The 22,310-nt window shown below is 39.6% G+C and overlaps 1 long non-coding RNA gene across 3 annotated transcripts; it reads left to right on the top strand.

Annotated features, from left to right (window-relative positions):
- Window positions 1–13,391: 13,391 nt before the first annotated feature.
- Window positions 13,392–16,308, top strand: LOC126588046 (uncharacterized). Of its 3 annotated transcripts, XR_007611305.1 has the most exons (5): window positions 13,392–13,506; window positions 13,679–14,420; window positions 14,499–14,656; window positions 14,732–15,231; window positions 15,305–16,308. It is a non-coding gene; the product is annotated as an uncharacterized LOC126588046 (long non-coding RNA). The 3 variants fall into 3 exon arrangements; XR_007611304.1 differs by having other exon boundaries at window positions 13,392–14,416; XR_007611303.1 differs by having other exon boundaries at window positions 13,392–14,420.
- Window positions 16,309–22,310: the final 6,002 nt, after the last annotated feature.

Here is a 22,310-nt window from a genome sequence, read left to right as displayed (position 1 = left end):
CCGACGGCTGCCCCGTGGCAACACTAGCTAAGAAAAAGACAAAGAAATCAACAGAAGACGATTTTTTGCATGGGCAAGCAAAGAAGAGTGCTAGGGGATGGGGAACAAATATCTGCTAGCTTTCTCTCTTTCTTGTAGGGATAAATAATTGCCCTCCGAAGTTGATTTAATCCCATACTTAAGGTAGGCTTATAATGGCTTTAGAGGCGATTTATTTTCCTTTCCTAGAAGAATATAATTCCAAGGCCAAGTGGGAACTTGCATCAAAGTTGGAAATCTCTACACCTACTGCCCTTTCCTGCGAGCAGCCCAATAGGTGCGGAGGCATTTGTGGATCAAAAAATAATCAAGAAAATTATGAAGATGACACGTGGACTTTTGGGTAAGAAAGACAAAATTACCCTCGAGACACACTAGGATTCCCACATGCATACAACGGATAATAACGGCTCAATCAAAGAAGAGTCAAAGTTGATCAAAATGGTATTTATTCAAAACCCTCTCATCACTCCTCATTAAAATCTCACTCAAAAGGTAATTCCCAATTTTCCTATTCAATTTGGGATTAATTGCCAAGTTAATTGCAAGATATTATTTCACATAATATCTTGCAATTACACTCACAATTTGGCCATACGTGGTCGGCCCTTATTCTCCAAATAGGGCCGGTCACTTCCCTATAAATAGCCATGTTTTCCCACTAAAATGCTAGGCCATTCTCTCCCCAAAAATTCCTAAACATTTTCTTTCTCAAATTCTAACTTTGGCATCGGAGATTCTTCGGCTAAAGCCCCCCATTCATCGTGGGTGCGTGAGGCTTTTGGCCTTAATCTTAGGTGTTATTATTTTGCAGATGCATTTTTGTCAAAGGAGAATACGACGGAAATTTGCATCTATATATATATATATATGTGTGTGTGGAAACTAAGAGTTGAAGAGGAATATCCCAATACATGTTCATTTATTTATTTATTTATTTTCAATAATCCATATTTGTAGCAATGAAATAGTAGTATTCCTTTCCCAAATGATAGATGATTGATTACATGATGGTGTGTACACACACACACACACACACACACACACATATATATATATATATATTTTTTTTTTTAATTTTATAAAGGACCAGAAATACCTTGTTTACATATCATTGGGAAGTGCATTAACATAAGTATGAAAAATGGTATTAAAAAACCATAACTCGAGTGAGCCGCGACTTTGAGCCTTGCTGTGGGCGTGGGCCAAATTGAGTCATCTGACCAAATGACATGTTGTTTCGATCGTCTTCCACCTCCAGGTTGAGGCACGCGAGCTCCTTGGCTACCCATGATGCTACCGACGACGGTACACTGTCATGGTTGGCTTGTAACTGATCTCCAATGTTAGTGGACATCATCCCCGAGATGGTGTGGTGGCCGGGAGCTTGAGATTCCGTTGACTCCATAACTTTTCTGGAAGCGAGATGAGTCATACACGAGAAAGGATCAAGAAGAATCAAAGGACTGGCTATTAAGAAATACAACTTTTACAATGACTCTTTTTCTTTGCAACACTTACTATTTATAGTAGCAGATAACAACTTAGGTACTAAGACTCCAAAATAAGCCATCTAGAGAAAAATCAAAGGAAAAATTCTTTGCGGCCGACTCCTGCCTTTGGCTTTGGGGTCGGCAACAATCTTTTTGAAAATCATTCTTCATTTCTTCACCCTCACTTTTAGTTAACTTTATTTGGAGTTGAATTGTCGTCGTGAATCGCTGTAGTCACCTTGATAGTCGTCGTCTTTTGGTCCACACACAGAGTTAACAAAAGACTTTGGATCTAATTATCACATTCGTTATAGGGTTGAAATGGGAAGCCATGTGAGATGTCGAACTGCGTTGGGATTGAGTTTAGTCAGTATGACACTTTGGGTTTTGCTGGTGCAGTGACATAACATACGAATGTCCGAAAGATGTGGAGCGGCTACATGACTTTATCCTTTTTGTTTCTGTTTAATAATTTTTAGGAATTGTCCTGGAATTTGGTTTGATTTCTCTTTGTAAAAGAGTTTGCTTATTTGATTGCTCTCTTTAAGAGAATGCATGATTTTAATTTTTGTTTTGGTGTGCTGCCAATTTTGGATCTATATGTGAAAGGGTAGAACTGTTTGATTTGCTGGATCTACTTCATTTGATGTTCTGGATCATAATGGTGATTAGGTGATGTGATCGACCCATGCACATCATACTCCCTATCCCAATTTATGGTTTGAGATTTTATTCTCATATCTGTAACACGAAGCATCTCCGGCTTCGACCTCCACCACCGCTTTCATCATTTTTTGTCATCTGTCTAGTCGCTTAAGACTTTCTTCCTCCGCGGTCTGTCTCTCAGTCTCAACCGACTTCAGATCTCATCGGTCACTCGAAATTCCATCCTCCTAGATCTTATCGATCCGTTTTTATAGTCACAGCTATCAGTGGCGATTCCCCGTCGTCTCTGCCCTTTTTCACCTCTTTTTTTCGTCGATGATCCAATCTACCAGCTCTGTCGCAAGTCTAATCCACCACCAACATTGCAATTCAATCCACCACCATCTTCATTGCTTGTTGTTGAAGAGAGATAGAGCGTACAATACAAATATTGTATTTTCGGTTTAGTTGGCTAGTTAATTTCTCACTCATGCTCGCCACAATAGCTAGGAACTATTCATCAAGCCAATAGCTAGCTTGATAGCTAGCCTGTTGGACATCCACTCTTCTCTAATGGCTAGGTAAAATAGCAAAAATCCTCATTTAGCGCCTGTTGGAGATGCCCTTGTAGAAAAAGTTGCTCATGTTGGCTAAAGCAGATGTGCCTTTTTTTAGGATTCATTTGATGAGAAAATTTGTGACTAACAATATCAATTATTTTTCTTTAATTATTACGGAAAAGTGGTATTCTTCTCCAATTTTAAGTTTAAATTGTCGTCGATGGCTATACGAATTTATAACGCCCATATTGTGTGGCTTAATCATATCTCATATCACTTAATGTAAATATATCGTTGTATTAAAAACAAATATTGATTATTTAACTATGCACCACTTAGGTGACGTTTTATTGCAGCAGTGGAAAACAATGATGCCTATGCAGCCTATGAGGGTTTGATCCATCCGATTTCTCTCTCACCTAACAACTAACTATTTAACTCATTAACGTTATCGTACTAAATCGTTTAAAAAATTGGAAGAATATATAGGTACATATTATATGTTTGTAGATAGGTTTGAAATATTCGCAAAGTGCCAAGAGTCATGAAAGGAAAATACGTTCTTTCCTTTTTGGGTAAATTACATTTTGCACCCTCAAGTATAGGTGTAATTACAACCTCATTCATAATCTTTACAAAATTACAATTTGATACACCAAATATGATTTAGTTGCAATTTCATAAAATCCGTTACATAATTTGTTGGATTGGCTTTTAAGTGATGATGTAGCTGATATGAGACTCATTTTTTTAATGAGGTGGATGTCAACTTGGTGCCATGTGGATAAAAAAGTTTTAAAAAATTTAAAAAAATTATTATTATTTAAAGTATTTAATAAATAATTACAATATCCAAAAAAATATTAATCACCCCCCACCCCAACTCCACCCCACCGCACCTGCACCCGACCCATCTTCCCTCTTTAATCCATTATCCAGCATCCCCACACCTCTTTTCCCTCTGATCAACCCCATCTTCAATAACCACCAACAACATTTCTCTTTGTCACCATTAACCCTCGACACCACACCCTCACCCATGACCAAATCGCAGCAATTCAAATTTGGCGTGGTTTGAAATTGAGAATTTCTCGAATCCGTCAAAATCGAAAGCCTTCGTTGTTGAAATCTGGCATGGTTGAAATAGGGAAACCTAAGTGGACACGTGGGAGAGAGAACGGTGGGTCTTGTTGTGAATCGACAGAAGAGTTGGTGGCGGCTTTGCCATGGTGACAGCTCTGAGATGGGTGGGTTCTTCCTATTCTTCTTGTCCTTCAATGGCAAACCCATCTGGAACCAGATGGTGTCAGTTTTTTTTTTCTTGAACCCCCACCTATACACATCCCACTCTAGATTCGTTGATCTCCATCCCAGAAGCACAAAAATGAAAATTTATGGGTTGGGGCAGAGAATGATGGGTTGTGAATTGGTTTGGGGAGATGTTGCAGCGAGAGATTTAGATTTGGATTTGCTGGGTTTCATTAATTGCAGGGATTTGCAGTGTGTTGGGCGAGGCGACGGAGGGAGGAAGTTCAGGGAGTCGTGTAGTGCGAGAGATTTGCAGGGAGGAAGAAGGTAGGACGAGGAAGAAGGGGTTGAAGATTTATAGGGTGGGGCCCACTATTTTTTAGAAAAAAAAATCATATTTTAGTTTTGGAGAAATTAGGTTCTTATCCTTCCCTTTGCTACTCCATTGATTAAAATCCTATTCATTTTCAATTTTTGATCAAGGTCTTTCAGTATTAATAACATCATTAATTATTTCAATAATAATTTTTTTTTATTTCTAAATATATTCATTTAATGTTAAAAATGTTACAATTAGTATATTTATATTTATGACTAAATTTTTTTATTATATATTTTTAGTTTTAGTTTGTACCCATTTTTAATTTGTAATTCTTTTTTAACTTGTACCAATTTTCTTTTCAGATTTAATTTGTACTCATATATTAATTTATTTTTGTGCCCATATTTTTTAAAGTTTATTTGTATTTGTACCCATATATATTTTTTTTATTTGTACTTTTTATTTTGCTAAATGTACCCATGCTAATTATATGTACCCATTCATGTAAAACTTTTTAATCTTAAAATGTACTCATTCTTAAATATACCAATTTGTTATATGTAAAATGTACCATTTTTTATATAAAATCTATTCAATTTTTTTAATCCATTTTTAAACTTATATGGGTACATTCTTTTTTACTTTGATTTTAAAATGTATCCATGTCAAGTAATCGAAGAAATTTACTAATGTTATTAAGCCTAATATCTTTATTTTTTATTTTTGTGATTTTGAAGAATGTACCCATGCTTTGATACAATAATTGTTTTGGTTAATTTTGATGAATGTACCCATGTATATATATACACACACAAAAAAAATAGTATATTTATATTTTAATATTTTTAATCCCACAAATTATGTTTTTTTATTTAAAATCTCATTTATATAAACAACTAAAATTTCTAATTTTTAATTTAAAAAATATAGTAACGTACATAGAAATAAATTAACACATTAATTTCAGGGATCTCGATCCAAAATTAAAAACCAATAAGGTTTCAATCAAAGAATATTCATAATTAAGAACCGCATCCAAAGTCTCCCTTTAGTCTTTCTTAGAATTACATTTCTAAAAAAAAAAAAAATTTGTTTGTCCCATGTGGCATATTATTGACTACCACGTCAGCAAAATAGTGGGACCTGCAATTGCCACACAGTCACTTAATGGTCAAACTAACAGTTTGACTAGCCAATGTATTGAAATAAAATAATAAGTAACGTATAAAATTGAAATGTTTTAAAGATGTTGAATGAGATTACAATTATACCCAAACTAGAGGGTGCAAACTGTAATTTACCCTTCCTTTTTTGATGGATGGATGAGGCATGGATATGCCTATGGGTTGTGCAAAGAAAACTAAAATGGAAAGAAGTTAATATTTTTCAGATCCCTATTTCTTTAAGTTTGTTCTCCTGTATGAGACTTTTTCCAGACTGCACTTTTATATAGGTAAGGATAAGAAAAGAAACGTTTCGATTCACAACAATCTATGAAAGCAGTTTCATGTGATGATCATTTGAAAATTATTAAGTTAACGGACCAGTCATTTAGTACTACGATCTAGTGGTATTTCTCTCTATTTGTAAGTGAGAGGTCTTAAGTTCGATTCTGGCCAAAGGTGAATTTAAATCACATCATTGCTAATCAATTGTGAGGCCAAGCCCACCCGCTCCCCCTTAATGTAGATAATATCGTTTGTTAAAAAAAAAAAAAAACAAAAAAAAAGTCAACCTACCATATATGATCGTTCGAAAATTATTTTGGTTTTGTAGTTTTCACTTATATATAAACACCATGTACATCTTGAAACACTCATAAGTCCATAACTGAATTATTATTTATCAGACAGAAAAATCTCAAAAAGCAATTGGAGCGCTCAACATGAAATTTGGAGCGTTAATTGGCCTTGTATTAGTCTTCCTCTCAGGCAAGAATTGTGTTGGAAATATATGGTCTAATTGTTATATTAAATCACATAGAAAATTAAGAAATAATTCATGCAATTATATATCAAAATTAATGCATGCACATGAGTAACTAATGTTAAATGAACATGACATAATAGATTAGAAAAACCTGAAATATGCGTCATTACGGTTCTTATGGTTGATTGGCGCTTGTTTCCCAAAATACAATGACCACGTCCTTGTAATAATAGCAGTCCTAATCACAAGGCTCTATGAACTACGATTGTGTTGAAAACTCTCGCATATGGATTCAATGAGGTTCTTTAATATTAGTGCACTCTATGTATAATTATGTAAACAATGAATTTTATTTATTTATTTATTTTTTTTTATGTTTATAGAAGGCTTCCCTATTTAGATTTTGAGATACCTCTTTGGAAAACATGTGACTATTCATGAAGAGTAAAAAGTTACAGCTTTTCATTCGAATAGACACATCCTTCTACCAAAAGACTCAACTTCTAATTTCCATTCAATTAATAAATTTAATATTATAATAAATAATAATTTAAATTTTCTAATAATCCCCCACATGAACTCAACATTATGCTAATTATAATGTAGACACTAGAGAGAGAATTTAGTAGGAAAAGTATTGCATCGAGATAGGTAGCTTTTGGCTTTGAACCTTCTGTAGTGAATTATTATTAGATTTACTTGGCTAATCAGTGAACGCGATGTCTTGAAATGCTCAATCGTTTGTGTAAACCAAGACCAAAATAATCACACAATACCTTTCTAGACACCCCATGGCTACTCATTTGTGTTCATTTTGGCTCTGAACAATTCTCGCCCTTTAGAAAAATTCTCACAGGAATGACCTCATTCCTCACTCAAGATAGGTGACTTCCCATTAAGAGTATCCTGCAACACCCCACTTAGACTTTTAAGTCTTCCAAGCTATAAAAATCATTAAAAACATAAAGCTTAACCTAGTCTCAATGGCAGGCAACATTGTTATCATTATGAGACATGGGTAGAAGGAGAATATAAACATCTTCGCAGTGCTACTCCAAGTTGTCATAATTTAGTTGTCCTTTTTGAACCTAGATTTTGGAATCTTCAGTCAACTAGGTTGGGTTTCCACTATGACTTCTCTAATTACGGGCTTTTAACCCATTCTCCTCGATGGTACATCTTACTCTCTAGTGAAACCTTTAATTAATTAGATCCACTAGGTTGATGTCTATCTCTTATGGTGCGCACTTCCATTTATGAAATTATATTTCATTCAAGAGTAGTTGTTTTCCGACGTTAAATCCTCCAAATATTTATTAGCTAGGACTTACTACGTAATTTATCTATACTTGGTAAATCCCCCACATTTAAGGTATTTGCTAGAAGGTCTCCAACCTTTCAATACCTTAGAAATACTATTGTAAGCGATAATCTTTATCTCTTTCTAGAAGCAAATTACTTTTTCATAGGGGTAAATCCCCCAGTTGATGGTTGACTTCCACAAGGGTGATGAGCTCATGTGTTTTAGTATATCTAGCCTCGTGGAGCATCTCAAAGACCTTCTCATACTGCTTTTAGAGGATCTCATTCTTCATCGCTATCTTGTTGTTCTGAGCTTCCAGCTCATCGACTTTAACCTGAAGAGCAAACTTTTTTTGTTCCTTCTTTCGTTGTTTCGCACCAGGTGCGAGGGGGTGTCGTTCTGCATGTTGTGGCTTCCTTCGCTCCCTATGTTAGAGAGGGGTGCATGGTCAAAAGAGAGTGTACGAATGGTGGAAACCAGCTTGACAAAGCTGAAGAGAGTAGGAATAAGTGCGATTCCCACAGACGGCACCAAATGTTGATGCACAAAATCAATGAGGACTTTGGTACAATAGAAAGTGTTAAGTTTGTGACCTTCGTTAGATTGCTCTGGTCACTAATATGGATAAGTATGTAAATGGATACAGACAAGGAAGCAAACACAAGATGTATGTGGTTTACCCAGATTGGCTACGTCCACGAAGTAGAGGAGTTCTCATTAATTGTGAAGGGTTTACACAAGTATATAGGTTCAAGCTCTCCTTTTGAGAGTACTAGTGAATGATTTAGTACAAATGACATTAGAAAATATTGTGGGAGAATGATCTCTTTTAATAGAAGAGAGTTTCTAGCTTTGTTCTGATATTGACACGTGTCGTGTTGTGATTGGCTTCTGATGTTGACACGTGTCGCGCTGTGATTGGCTTCTGGTTGGAGGGAAACTCTTCTGGGTCCTTGATGGTATAACGTTGATCGGTGCTTGGTAGTTTTGAGATTGGTCAAGTATGGTACAAACCGTGCTCCCCTAAGTTCTCGACTGAAGGAAGCTCCTTGGTTGGGGAATTGCAAGATCCAAGCCGCTGAGTAATTACGAAACTTCTAAGTATCAAAGTGTGATATCGTTTTCACTTGCCTTATCTGTCTCATAGGTAGATGTGGCATCTTCTCTGGAAGTATTTTTCCTCAATCCAGGTATGGTATCTTTAACCGATGGAAATGCACAATGTAATGTATCAATTTCACTTGAAGCTTACTTGTAGTTTCAGGCTTGATCAAGCGCGATACAGACCATGTAGTATAAGTCCTCCAAGTCGCCGAGCTAGGATCTGCGGAAAGAGGTGACAGAAAAGGTAAGCAATCAGAGTTCCAAGCATTCAGTCCCAGATTAGAAGTTTGATTTCGAGTTCCGGTTGATTGTTCTCATTATCCCTATCTTGTAAGCAGCAAGAATGATAAAGAGAAGAAAAAGGAGAAGATATGATATGAGATACTTTTGCTTTTAAAGAAGTAACCTTCCACAGGCTTATTCTTGAATTGGGTTCCTCCAGAGTATAATGCCGACTTAAGAATTTGAGGGTCAAAACAAGTCCATCAAATCTAGAGTATGTTTGACCCTGATGATATGGGATACCTTTGCTGTTGACAAAGTAGTGGATGTGGCATGGCAAGGCTTTGCTATTTGGTGATGGTGTTAGTGAAAGGTTGTTGAAGCTTCTCGAGCTATTTGGATAGGGCAACGATGTCGAGCTTGGATTTGACTTAGGCTCATCCGTCTAGATTATGCAGTTCTGCAAGGGGGCATCGTGCTATAGTGATCTGTTCCAGCTCATCGTTGAACCTTTTGCTTCAATCTTTTGCATCGTAGAAGTGGTGCGCAACCTTTGCATTTGAATGGTCTTTCAGAGTACTACTTCTCAGCGACTCATCCATGCTTGGCAGCTTCAGTGTAAAGAGCTAGTATCGTATCAACTGTTCTGAGGTATTTGCCAAAGGGATTCGTGACCTTGACAACAGTTGAGGATGAGTACTCGAAAGCAATGTTAGGCAAGAAACCATGCAAAGATTCCGGGCAATCAGTTCCAGATCGAAAGTTTGATTTCAGGTTTCGATTGATTGCGTTCTTCCTCTTTGTCTTGCAAGTAAGAGCAAAGGCAAAAGAAAAGACAGGGAAAAAGCATGATATGGGATACTCTTGCTTTTAACCCTGATGATATGAGATAATCTTGCTCTGGTGTGGCTTGTTTGCAGAGGTATTATCGGGGGGAAAAGAAGCTGAGTATTTTGAGAGACTTTGCTGAGAGTGCCCTCTCAGATGTGAAGAAAAGTTGATCATTTTTTTATTTACAGGTCTGCCTAGCTGTGGAGGATGAAGGTCGACATATATAGGAATTGTCCCAACAGTGATTAGTAATGATGTTCCTTTACCCTTTTCGGTCATAACAATGTATTGGGAGTTGCAAGATTCACGTGTTTTAACTTTTTAGAGCACTTTGAAAGATTGGTCTGTGGTATTTGGAAAGTTGATGTTGCGTGTGAAGATTGCAAACAAGCTTTATCCAAGGAAATTTGGCTCTCGAAGTTCGGAGAGCGGTGCCTCTTTGGTTTTCGAACAAGCAATCCTGTCGGGGATCTGGCTCTTGAGATTCGGAGAGCGGTACCTCTTGAATTTTTGAGAAAGCAATCCTGTTGGGACTCTCCGGTCGAGGGAGTTGACAAAGGAGGTGTCTTGCTAGTAGCCTAGTTTCCAAAGTAACAAAACTTCACAATTTTCCTTTCTAAGGGGTAGCCCAAAACTCTTCCTTCATATATATTTGTTATGAAAGTTGTTAGACCCAAAGAAGAGGAGGCTTAGGCAATTTTTTTTTTTTTGAATTTTTGAATTTTCAAATATATATATATATTTTTTTAAAGCTTTATAGGTGAAGCTTTGGTGTTGAAGCTTTGTTGGGTACCATGAATTGATTTTGCTTCACACTATCTTGATCAAGAGTATGTGAAGCTTTTGTAGGTGAAGCTTTTGTGTTGAAGCTTTGTAGGTGAAGATTTGTAGGTGAAGCTTTGGTGTTGAAGCTTTGGAGGTGAAACTTTGGAGTTGAAGCTTTTGTAGGTGAAGCTTTGGAGTTAAAGCTTTGTAGCTAAAGCTTTTGTGTTGAAGCTTTGTAGGTGAAGCTTTGGAGTTGAAGCTTTAGAGTTGAAGCTTTTGTAAGTGAAGCTTTGGAGTTGAAGCTTTTGTGTTGAAGCTTTGTAGGTGAAGCTTTAGTGTTAAAGCTTTGTAGGTAAAACTTTTGTGTTGAAGCTTTGTAAGTGAAGTTTTGGAGTTGAAGCTTTGTAGGTGAAGCTTTGGTGTTGAAGCTTTGTAGGTGAAGCTTTTGTGTTAAAACTTTGTAGGTGAAGCTTTGGTGTTGAAGCTTTTGTTGGAACTATAAATTGGTTTTGCTTCACACTGTCTTGATCAAGAGTATGTGAAGCTTTTGAGAATTGTAGTTGTCCTCCATTGATGAAGCTTTTGTTGACACTATAAATTAGTTTCGCTTCACACTGTCTTGATCAAGAGTGTGTGAAGTTTTTGAGAATTGTAGTTGCCCTCCATTGATGAAGCTTTTGTTGGCACAATAAATTGGTTTTGCTTCACACTGTCTTGATCAAGAGTGTGTAAAGCTTTTGAGAATTGTAGTTGCCCTCCATTGATGAAGCTCTTGTTGGCACCATAAATTGGTTTTACTTCACACTGTCTTGAGCAAGAGTGTGTGAAGCTTTTGAGAATTGTGGTTGCCCTCCATTGATGAAGCTCTTGTTGGCACCATGAATTGGTTTTGCTTCACACTGTCTTCATCAAGAGTGTGTGAAGCTTTTGAGAATTGTGGTTGAACTCATTTGATGAAGCTCTTGTTGGCACCATAAATTGGTTTTGCTTCACACTGTCTTGATCAAGAATGTGTGAAGCTTTTGAGAATTGTGGTTTAATCAAGAGTGTGTGAAGCTTTTGAGAATTGTGGTTGAACTTTTTTGATGAAGCTCTTATGGGCACCATAAATTGGTTTTGCTTCACACTGTCTTGATCAAGAGTGTGTGAAGCTTTTGAGAATTGTGGTTGAACTCATTTGATAAAGCTAATGTGTTCACCTTCTCCCCACTTTTTTTTTTGAGGGGGGGAGAGGGTGCTGTAAGTTTGAAATTTTAAAACTCCCTAGCTTGTGTGGAAGTTTGAAGACTTTCCATGTGGGGTTTTCTCATGGTTTGAATTTTGAATTTTGAATTTCTTTGGCCATGTTGAACCCGATAAGAATCAAGGATTTAAATATCGGTAATATCGGAAATATCGGTAGTCCGAAAACACGGAAATATCGATGGAAATATCGGGATAATATCGATATCGATAAAAATTACATGGAAACCACGGAAATTGTAAGAAAAACTTGGAAATTTTTATTGAAACTTTGCAGGATGTTTATTTAGTCAATTATCTATTAATTTATCACAAAAAATTGGAAGGAAATGCATTGCATGATGGATTTAACATTATCAAGTTGATTATATAGCGAGCTGGCAAACATTGTGAGTGTAGAAAATATGTAGTAATTAATGAAAAAAGTTTAAACACACCATAATCATTTATATATAATGAATTAGTACAATATTTTACACTTTATACATTGCATGGAAAGATACATGAGTGACTTAGTACCACATAGAGTTCCTATGAGGTTCAAAATTTTCACCTTGGTGTTTTTTAAAATATAGAAATTTATCCTAGATAATAAATATTAGCTTGCAAACCTTGCAGACATCTTAATGACCATATAAGGCTGAATATGTAATCACAAACACATCTGTAACGAGTTGGATAAGGCCCAGGTACGTGGTTGACAAAGGAAGGGTTCAAATATAATCTGCTTGCTTAGTTAAAAAAAACAAAATATTATCTAAATAATTTATAATTTATATAACATTTATATATATATATATATATATATATATATATATATATAATATATCCTAAACTTTTAAAAATATAAATGGATGGCCTTCATTATTAAAAGTTAAAACCATGCACCTCTTTCACGTCACTTGTCTAAAAGTTTTAGACTAAAACCATCAAAGCCAATGGTTTTGTTTTTTTTAAGTCTCCCGTCCCACCAAGGTTTTCTCTCTCTCTCTCTCTCCCCGCACCGTCCCATCCTCTTCCCTCATCTTCACAGATCTCTGTTCCTCTCTCTCTCCCCGCATCACAGATCTCTGTTCCTCTCTCTCTCCCCGCATCGTCTCATCCTCCTCCCTCATCTTCACAGATCTCTGTTCCTCTCTCTCTCCCCGCACCGTCTCCTCCTCCTCCCTCATCTTCACAGATCTCTGTGAAATGTTTGCTCATTGATCTCTCAACTCCGTCCGATCCGCGGCCTTCCAAAGATGATGATCTTTAGCACTGTAACTGCCGGTCAGGTACTCGATTTCTCAGCTTCTACTGTTTTCTTCCAGATCTTGCTCGAATTCAAGCCCTTGCTTCTCGGATTAGTGTAATTTTGTCACTGATTTTGGTATAAAGTGGTGATTTTTGTTGAAAGATAGTGATGATTTTGTTTCGTGTGGTTGTAGGTTTCGTTCTTGCTCGGAGTTATTCCGATTCTCCGGCGAGGTCGTGCACCTCCGGCGTTGTAGCAGTTCAAAAAATATCGCGATATTTCCAAAATATCGTGATATTATCGATAAATATCGCGATATTATCGATATTATCGATAATATCGCGATATTTTTACGAAAACCATCCGGATACCTATTTAAATATCCATTGCGCGAAAAACCGATAATATCGGCGATATTTCGCCGATATTATCGGCATTTTCTTCCATTATAAGAATGAAAAGTTTCCACTTTTTTCATTGTCTTCATTTGCTCATTTTGTAGTGATTTTTGGAGACAGAGTACTTTTATAGTTAAAAGGGATTCCGGCATTGCTTTGCACCATCTTCAGGTTGGTAGTCTTCTCCACTAGATCACATGTTTTCTTTCTTGTTGAATTGTTTGAGTGTTCATGTATTTGGTTGAGAACATAATGAACTGCTTGAGCTTTTCTCCATGCCCTAGGAATTTCCTTATGTTTCAATCTTTCATGTGGTGATAGAGTTTGTTTCTGTTTGTTGTAGATGTCAGAGCCTCGAAGTCCTAGTGATCAGAGCTCCCCTAACTCTAACTCTAGGTTTGAGCTTGCAATGTTGGAGTCTTGTACAAAAAATTCGAGATTTAGTGATCTTCGCAATTGTCAAGCCTTAGCCAATATTGGTTCTTCCTTTTTCATGTCAGTGGGTGAGGGGGTTGTTTGTGACGCCATACCCATATTTCACTCTAAGTTCACAGTAGACCATTTAATGCAAAACTTGTTAGATAGCGAAAAGCAACTTGAGGCCTTAAGGCAGTCATGTAGTATCCCCCGTAGTGTAGGAATGTGTTTGGTGCATCATGAATAATTGTCCTCTGAACTGCCCAAGGGTCATGTTATATTCTATACCCATATATTGTTGACTTTAAGGGTGAAGCTGCCTTTGCACCAGTGGTTGCAATGGATGATGTATTTCATTGGATATGCGATTGGGCAACTCTACCCTGGTTTTTGGAATACCTTGATAAAATTTTATATTATTTGGATGGAATGTGGGTTAGGTGAACCTTTTTTTCATCAGTGGCGCTAGTGCTATAAGATGCACCCGGTGAAAGCATGCACTGGGTATGCCCAGTGTGCATGTCGGAGTGAAAGATAACATATTGTCTTTGGTAAGAAAAAGGTGTACTGCACTTGGAAAAACCGTTGGTGCCTTCTTTATAATGATTGGGAGTATGCTAAGGGTGTCATGCCTGAGCGACGTGTTCCTACTCACTTCCAAACTGTAGGTCGTAATGTATCCATTGTTTGCATTATTTGTTATTTGTTGTGACTTTCTCTTGCTTCTAACATTTTTCTTTGTGCAGTGACGCGAGGGACCTTCAAGCTGTTTGGATGGGAGCTAGCTGACGTAGAGAAGGTGTTGAGGGGGTGCCCAAAGATGATAGACATTTGGACAAGCTACGACCCTTATTTCGAAAGTACGGTTTCCAGCCCCTAGTGTCGAAGTGCTAGAGACGAGTAAGTAAGTTGTATCTTTCATTTCGCCCCCTCTTTCTTTTACAAAGTTGCATTCCTTACTTTGATTTTTCTTGTTCAGTGGAGAAAGTAGGCAAGAAAGGGGAGATTAGCGCCAAGAAAGGGAAAACACCCATGTTAGTTCCCGTAGACGACATTTTGTTTCACAAGAGAGCTCGTAAGCACTAGGTGAGGCCAGCCCCTAAACCTAAGTCTCAAGAGGAGGTTCTTAAGATTACTTCCTCAAAGAAGGCTGAAGCTAAGGCCATCGGGTGTGCTGCTGCCATAGTTGCAGAGGAGGAGAGACGACTGCTGCCTCATCTTCCTACCATCAACCCTATCTTTCCTCCAACCATGAAGTCTACTGACCAAGAAGGTGACTCTAGCTCCAGCCGTAAAATGAAGTATAAGGAATAGGTTGGCAGCATCCATTAGAAAGACTTGAAAGTTACCATGCAGCCAAGTAGTTTTAGGTATGTCAATAATTACCTGGCAGGACGTCGATCCACTGTTGATGAGCTTGGCGAGCCGCTAGATGAGAATGAATCAGATCGTGACCGGATAATGAGGCTATCTTCTTATGTAAGTGTTACTCTGTTATTTCTTTACTTTCTCCCATCTTTTTCCTAGTAGTGACGATCATCTTGTCATGTAGGTTTTGATCGAGTACGATGACAGATTACGAGAGGTCGAGCGGTACAAGGCAAAGTTTAAAGAGAATAAGCAGCTTGTGAATGACGCCAGAAAAGCGAGCAAAGCTTTGGCTGATACCATCCCTCTTAAGGATCAAAACTTTGAGAATTTGAAGAGGCAGAATGGTGACAACGTGAGGCTCAAGAAACAATTGGAAGCGACAAAAGAAAACAGTTGGAGACAACCATCCTTGATGTTTCCAAGGTTAAAAGGGAGTTGGATAGTGCATTGGTTGAGGTTTCTGGGCTGAAGAGGGGTATCCCAACTGAGATGGACGCTGCCGTGCAGGAGTTCTTAAGTTCCCAGGCCTTTCACGATGCCTTTATACCTCACTGCATCCGGGCGGCTAATTTTGAGAAAAGAAAATGGATGGCCGTCTTTGTGCGTTACGATAATGAAGCATTATTCGAAAGTGCCGTGATGAGATGGATAAGTACCGACAAAAAGGTGAAGCATTCGTCCTCGCGGTTGATCCTTGTAGTGATGATGACTCTGATAATGAGGCTAGTATCGATGTGCAATCTCAGGAGAGTGAGGATGGTCCTGGAGATGCTGAGAAAGGTGGTGATGGTGATGGGGTTAAAACGTAGAGTGATATTGTCAGGGGTTCGGCCTTAGATGAGGATGACTCGTAGTGCCCTGTTTTTCTGCATGTACTATGGATGTACGAGTTTGTTGTTTGTGTGGCATGTGGCATGTGCCATGTACTCTGGATGTACTAGTTTGTTGTTTATGTGGCACGTGCGTACTCTGGATGTACTAGTTTGTTGTTTATGTGGCACGTGCCATGTACTCTGGATGTACTAGTTTGTTGTTTGTGTGGCATGTGCCACGTACTCTGGATGTACTAGTTTGTTGTTTATGTGGCACGTGCCATGTACTCTGGATGTACTAGTTTGTTGTTTGTGTGGCATGTGTCACGTACTCTGGATGTACTAGTTTGTTGTTTGCCTCAGTAATGGTTACCAAGGGTTCTACTTCGGCTCACTTTGTGAAGTAGTTAACTGCAACGATTGCATAGCGGACCTTGCCCTTCCTTGTAGGCAATGGGCCAATTAAATCAAGTCCCCATTAGGCGAAGGGCCAAGTGCTGATCATAGGAGTGAGCGGCTCGAGAGGGGAGTGATGAATAGTTGCGTAGCGTTGACACTTATCACATGAGCGAGATACTTTGATGGCATCTTGGTGGAGTGTTGGCTAGTAATATCCTTGGCGAAAAGCCATGTGTACTAGGGATCGAGATCTAGCATGATCTCCGTAGACTCCTTCATGTATTTCCTGAAAGATAATTTCTGCCTCCGCAGGCGTAAGGCATTTTAGGTATGGTAGGTTAAAACCCTGCTTGTAGAGTTGGTCGTTAATGATCAAGTAACGGGTAGACTTGTATCGAATCTGCTTAGCTTGGACTTTGTCATTTAGAAAGGTGTCATGAGCAAGGAATCTATAAATCGGGGTAATCCAACTATCCATCTGTTGTAATTTGCACACTTCCGCAGCTATGGTGTTTGGTGCTGCCAACAATTCGATCTGAATTTTTCTCCCAATCTTGTCTTCCACCGCTGAGGCTAGGCGAGCCAAAGCATCTGCATAATTGTTTGCCGCTCGAGGAATTTGGGTGATCTGGTAGTAGAAGTGCTTGAGCAACAATTGTGTTTGTGCCAGATATGCTACCATGAAACTATCCTTAGCGTCAAAGTTGTTGGTGACCTGGTTAACCACCAATTGGAAATCACTGAAGATATCAATTCGTTTAACCCCAAGGTGTTTGTCCAAACTTAAGCCTGCTAGGAAGGCTTCATATTCTACCTCATTGTTCGACGCCTTGAATTTGAAACGAAGAGCATACTCCATCACCATTTTGTCAGAGGTCGTAAGGACTAGTCCTGCTCCACAACCCTGTTGGTTGGACGAGCCATCAACATATAGACTTCATGCTGGGGTTGTTGGTTCTATTTTCTGAGTTTCCAAGGGTAATGAAACCACTTCTTTAGGCGTAGAAATAATGTCAACAAGATATGTGAAGTCGGCGATGAAGTCTACTACTGCTTGGCCCTTCTCAGCTGGCTTTGGTTGGTAGGAGATGTCAAACTCACCTAATGCTATCGCCCATTTGATCATTCACCCCGAAGTGTTAGGACTTTGGAGTATCTGTTGAAGAGGATGATTGGTAAACACGATGATAGAGTGTGCTTGGAAATAAGGACAAAGTCGAGCAGACATGACCAATGCTAAAGCCAATTTCTCAATATTGGAGTATTGTGTCTCCGCATCTTGTAAGGCATTACTAGCGTAATAGATAGGCCGTTTGAAATTACCATCATTTTGAATGAGAACAGAACTTACTGCTGAAGCCGATACCGACAGATAGATAATGAGAGTGTCACCAACCTCAGGTTTAGAGAGCAGAGGGGCTTTACTCATGTAGTCCTTGAGGTTCTTGAATGTCTCGGCACATTCATCAGTCCATGTAATGTACTTCCTACTTCCCTTAAGTGCTTTGAAGAAAGGAGCACATCTGTCTGTGACCTTAGAGATGAACCTAGTTAAGGCTGCCACCTTGCCAGTAAGGCTCTCAATGTTTTTTGAGGTTACCGGTTCCTTTATGTTGAGGATTGCTTCGATCTTCTTGGGATTAGCTTCAATATCTCGTTGGCTTATCATAAAGTCTAAGAATTTGCCAGAACCTACGCCGAAGGCACATTTGTTGGGGTTCAACCTCATTTGATACCTCTTCAAAATGGTGAAAGTTTCAGATAGGTTGGTGATGTGTTGGTCAGCATGTTTGCTCTTGACTAGCATATCATCAACGTAAACTTCCATGCTCTTCCCAATCTGTTCGGCGAACATTGAATTGATCAGTCTTTGATAAGTCACTCCTGCATTCTTTAGGCTGAAGTGCATGACTTTATAGCATTATAGTCCCTGTCAGTAGTGAAGGCTGTGTGTTCTTAGTCGGGAGGGTTCATGAGGATTTGGTTGTATCCTAAGTAAACATCAATGAAGCTCAGGAGTTCACACCCTGTCGTAGAGTATATAAGTCTGTCTATGAGAGGAAAATGAAAGCTATCCTTCGGGCATCATTTGGTTAGGTCGGTGTAATCGACACACATTATCCACAAGACCTTTTGGAGCAGGAGACTTTCCTTGGTTAGATTCTTCTTAACAAGGACAACATTTGCTACCCATGTTGGATAATTGACTTTGCAGACGAAGCCTTTGCCTTTGAGTTTTTCAACTTCTACCTTCATTGCCTTGTACCGTTCAACATCATAAGATCTTCACTTCTGTCTCACTGGCTTGGTCTTGGGGTCAATACTTAAGCGATGACAGATGATATCGGGAAAGATACCTGGCATGTCCTCGTATGACCAGGCGAAGACCTTAGTGTTCTCTTGCAAAAAAGAGATCAATGCCAACCGAATAGGTAGTGACAAGGTGGTGCAAATCTTCACCATGCGATCTGGATAATCTTTTAAGATAGAGACCTTCTTCAACTCTTCAGCGGGTTGTGCTTGCTGGGTGAAAGAGTCATCTCAATGATCGTTGGGTTGACTGTTGCCACCTTGAAGATCCAAGTTGGTTTCGTCCGGGCTGGTCTTTATAACTTGGTTATGTATAGAAAGGGTTTCCTTGGGCATAAACAGGTGTTGTTGCTTGACCGAAGTGTTGTAACATGACTGTGCACTAAGTTGATCTCCTCTGATGTAACCATTGCCATAGGGGGTTGGAAATTTCATCAACAACATATTTGTGGATACCATAGCCTTGAGATCATTAATGCCTGTGCGTCCAAAGATGACATTATATGCCGTTGGACAATCAACCACTAGGAAGTTAGTGGTAATGGTAGTTGTGTAAGGGCCTGTACCAATGGTGAAAGGTAAGTGTATGCTCCTTAAAGGTTGCACGATATCACTAGAGAAGCTTATCAGAGGAGAAATCGAGCAATCGAGCAAGTGTTCAGCTACATTTAGTGCCCTGAAAGCTTCAACAAACATGATATTGATCGAAGCCCCCATGTCTACCAGGATTCGTCGTACTTCAAAGTTGGCTATGTGACCTTCCACGATCAGTGGGTCATTGTGAGGGTAGATGATACCTCTTTCTTCTTCAGGGTAGAAACATATTAGATCCCAGTTAGGCTTTTGATACTTGCCTCCCCTAATGTCTTCCATATGAAACACTTAGTGGCCAGGCCTTAAAGCTCGTTCACTGTTTCTCATGGCCCGGTTAGAAGATTTAGATATGGGTTTGCCGCCACTGACGGAATATATCTATTGACCCTAAAAACTACCAAGCCTACGTGGCGCGTAGGCCGAGTAATCTATAAGCTAACTACGTCCTTCGATGAATACGGAGCGTGCCAACTCGTCGGTCGAGAAGTAAATTTGTTGATGTTGCGTTGGGTGCACGGTTGACTTCTGCATCTTGCGATTGCGGCCGAGAAAGGAACACGTCTCAGCTTCTTGGGTTCTCGAACCTGAAGACAAGGCTACTATTCTTACGAAGTTCATGAATCGTCGCCGTCAGATTCGGTCACAGTGATGGTATTCGTCAGAGTAAACTCACGCCGAATCGACACCAAAGTGTAAGGGCACAAATACTCAAAGCAGATATAAGTCTTTATAGTGAATGTGGTTCGGCCATCTAAATGCTGAACTCTAAATCCCACTTGAGAGTATCCAATCATAAAATAACTCGGCGTGCAATGCACCGAGCTCAGTAAGCTGTAACACCTCACTTCGCTGAGAAGGCTAATGAGATGACCTTAATCAATAAGGATTCAGAAACCCTTCTCAACCGAGACTTGGATAGGTAACCAGCCGTCCTTGCCGCAGTGCTGTTGATGCCAATGGAAGATGTTGCGAGATCGGTTGATTCTACGGCGACATAGCGATCTATGCCGACTGAAGATATCACCGGTTTCTTTCACAGTGTTGTTGATGCCAACGGAAGATGTGTCAGCGAAAAGAGAAAATAAAAAATCTCAAAGTTGTTGAGAGAGTTTACGCAGGGCAGTTGTGTGTTGAATTGGAGGAGACCTCTCACGCTGCACAGCGCCTTGTATTTATAGTAGTAATGTACCTTATAGGCCGAGTTAACAACCTACTCCAATTAGGATTTCTTCTTCTAATCAAACATCCCCTCGAGTACTCCTACTTCCATCAGGATTTTGAACCTATCCTTTCATCAAGCCAGATTCACTTACGGGTTATTAATTTCGCCGAGACTCCTTATGGCACCAAGATTCGACTCATCTTGCAGTATGGCTTAACTGATCTAGGTTTGAAAGCCCACGAACTAAACGCTTTATGGTAACCTTGTCGTAAGGCCTCATGGGCCGAGAATGACTCTACACTCGGCCCAAACTAATATTTTGGGCCCAAACATTGCCCCCTCGCTTCTGAGGTCTTTGGTCTGAATCCTTTGGTCGAGTTCCGACCTTGAAGAAGCGAAACTAATACTCAAAATCCAAATACTCTATTTTTGAGGTGCATTTATTGAGCACGATTGCACGATCTTGATCTTGCTGACCAATACACCACGTGGCATTTTTTCACACGGCTCATCCCTAATGATGACGTTTAAAGCATGCGGCTCCCTGAACCGTCATACCATCATGACCTTGCTGCTGAGCACAAACATGTCACCTTGATCCATGAACCATTCACCATCATGCAGACGCCAAAACGTCTTTCACCATAAATCTCACCGCCACACGCAATCGTGCACCCCTCAAAAGATGAAACCCTCGGTCTTTTCAAATGGATTCTCTGAATGTTCATAATGATTAGCGAATTCTTCGGTTGATTTTATCCTTCATTTTGAATTTCGAACGATTGCCCTTCCTTCCATAATTCTATAAATACCGAAATTCTCTCATTTGCACTGTACGCTTTCAAACTCTCTGAAATTTCTTGCCCTCATTCTTCGGTGAATCCCTTTCTTCCAGACCTTCGTCTTCAAACCCCCCAACCCAGAAAAATTCCTTTCGTGTCACATCTTCAACCCACATACAATGGCCTCTTTCATCTCCAAGCTTTCCAAGGAATGTGACCAATGCTAGAAAATTATTGATCGAAGTTCGATCAAAACCATTCATTTTGAAAGTGACATGAGCACCCCTCATCAAATATTGGGCCCTCTCTTCAAAGCGGCAATACCACCAACCATCATCGGACTTCTCAATGAGCACTGCCTATTACCCTTGTTGCAAGGGTTTGAATGGTCAAAGTGGGACCTGGCAAGGCCTCAAAGTTCATGGCCTTCGACCACTACAGCTTGGGCGGCTTGGGTCGTACGAATGGAAAAACTCTTCAGTGAGCAATGGAAAGCCCTAGGCATCTACGACGCCATTCGCCTTTCATCCATGGAAATCATCCTGGACAAGGAGCTCCTTTTAGCCGCCCTATGCTTCTGGTGTTCGGCTACCAACACCATCGTCCTCCCTCTTAGCCCTTTTGGTCCCACCATCTTTGACATTACTGCCATTCTGGGGACTTCTCCAACTGGGATTCCAATTGACGCCGCCCTCTCTGGGTACCCGTCGAACCTTGACCTAAAGGCGTTTTTCGACAAACGGGCCCTTGAGAAGCTGAGCAGTGAAGGCCAAGCACCCTCGAAAGAAGAGGTTCACAAACTTCACAAGAACTTCTTCAACTATAATACCCTCTATCTCCATTTCGCCGGCTGAAGAGAAGAGGCTCTGTGAGAAGGGGAACACGAGGCTTTCCTCTTCTATTGGTACAACAAATTTATCTGTTGTACCAAATCCAATAAATATCTGGTCGAGAACATGCCAGTAGTCGAAGCCCTAGCTAGCGGTCATACCCTGGCACTCAGCTCGGCCATTCTCGCCCATCTCCTACGTTGCTTGGTCGAAACGACCCTAGATAAGATTGACCCGTACCAGAATGGTCATCTCTGGGTCTTCCAGCTCTGGTTGCAGGTCTACTTCGCCCCTCTTC

Source organism: Malus sylvestris, chromosome 10, assembly GCF_916048215.2.
Source record: "Malus sylvestris chromosome 10, drMalSylv7.2, whole genome shotgun sequence".
In the NCBI taxonomy this organism is placed as follows: Eukaryota; Viridiplantae; Streptophyta; class Magnoliopsida; order Rosales; family Rosaceae; genus Malus; species Malus sylvestris.
This window is presented reverse-complemented; position numbering and strand designations above follow the sequence as displayed.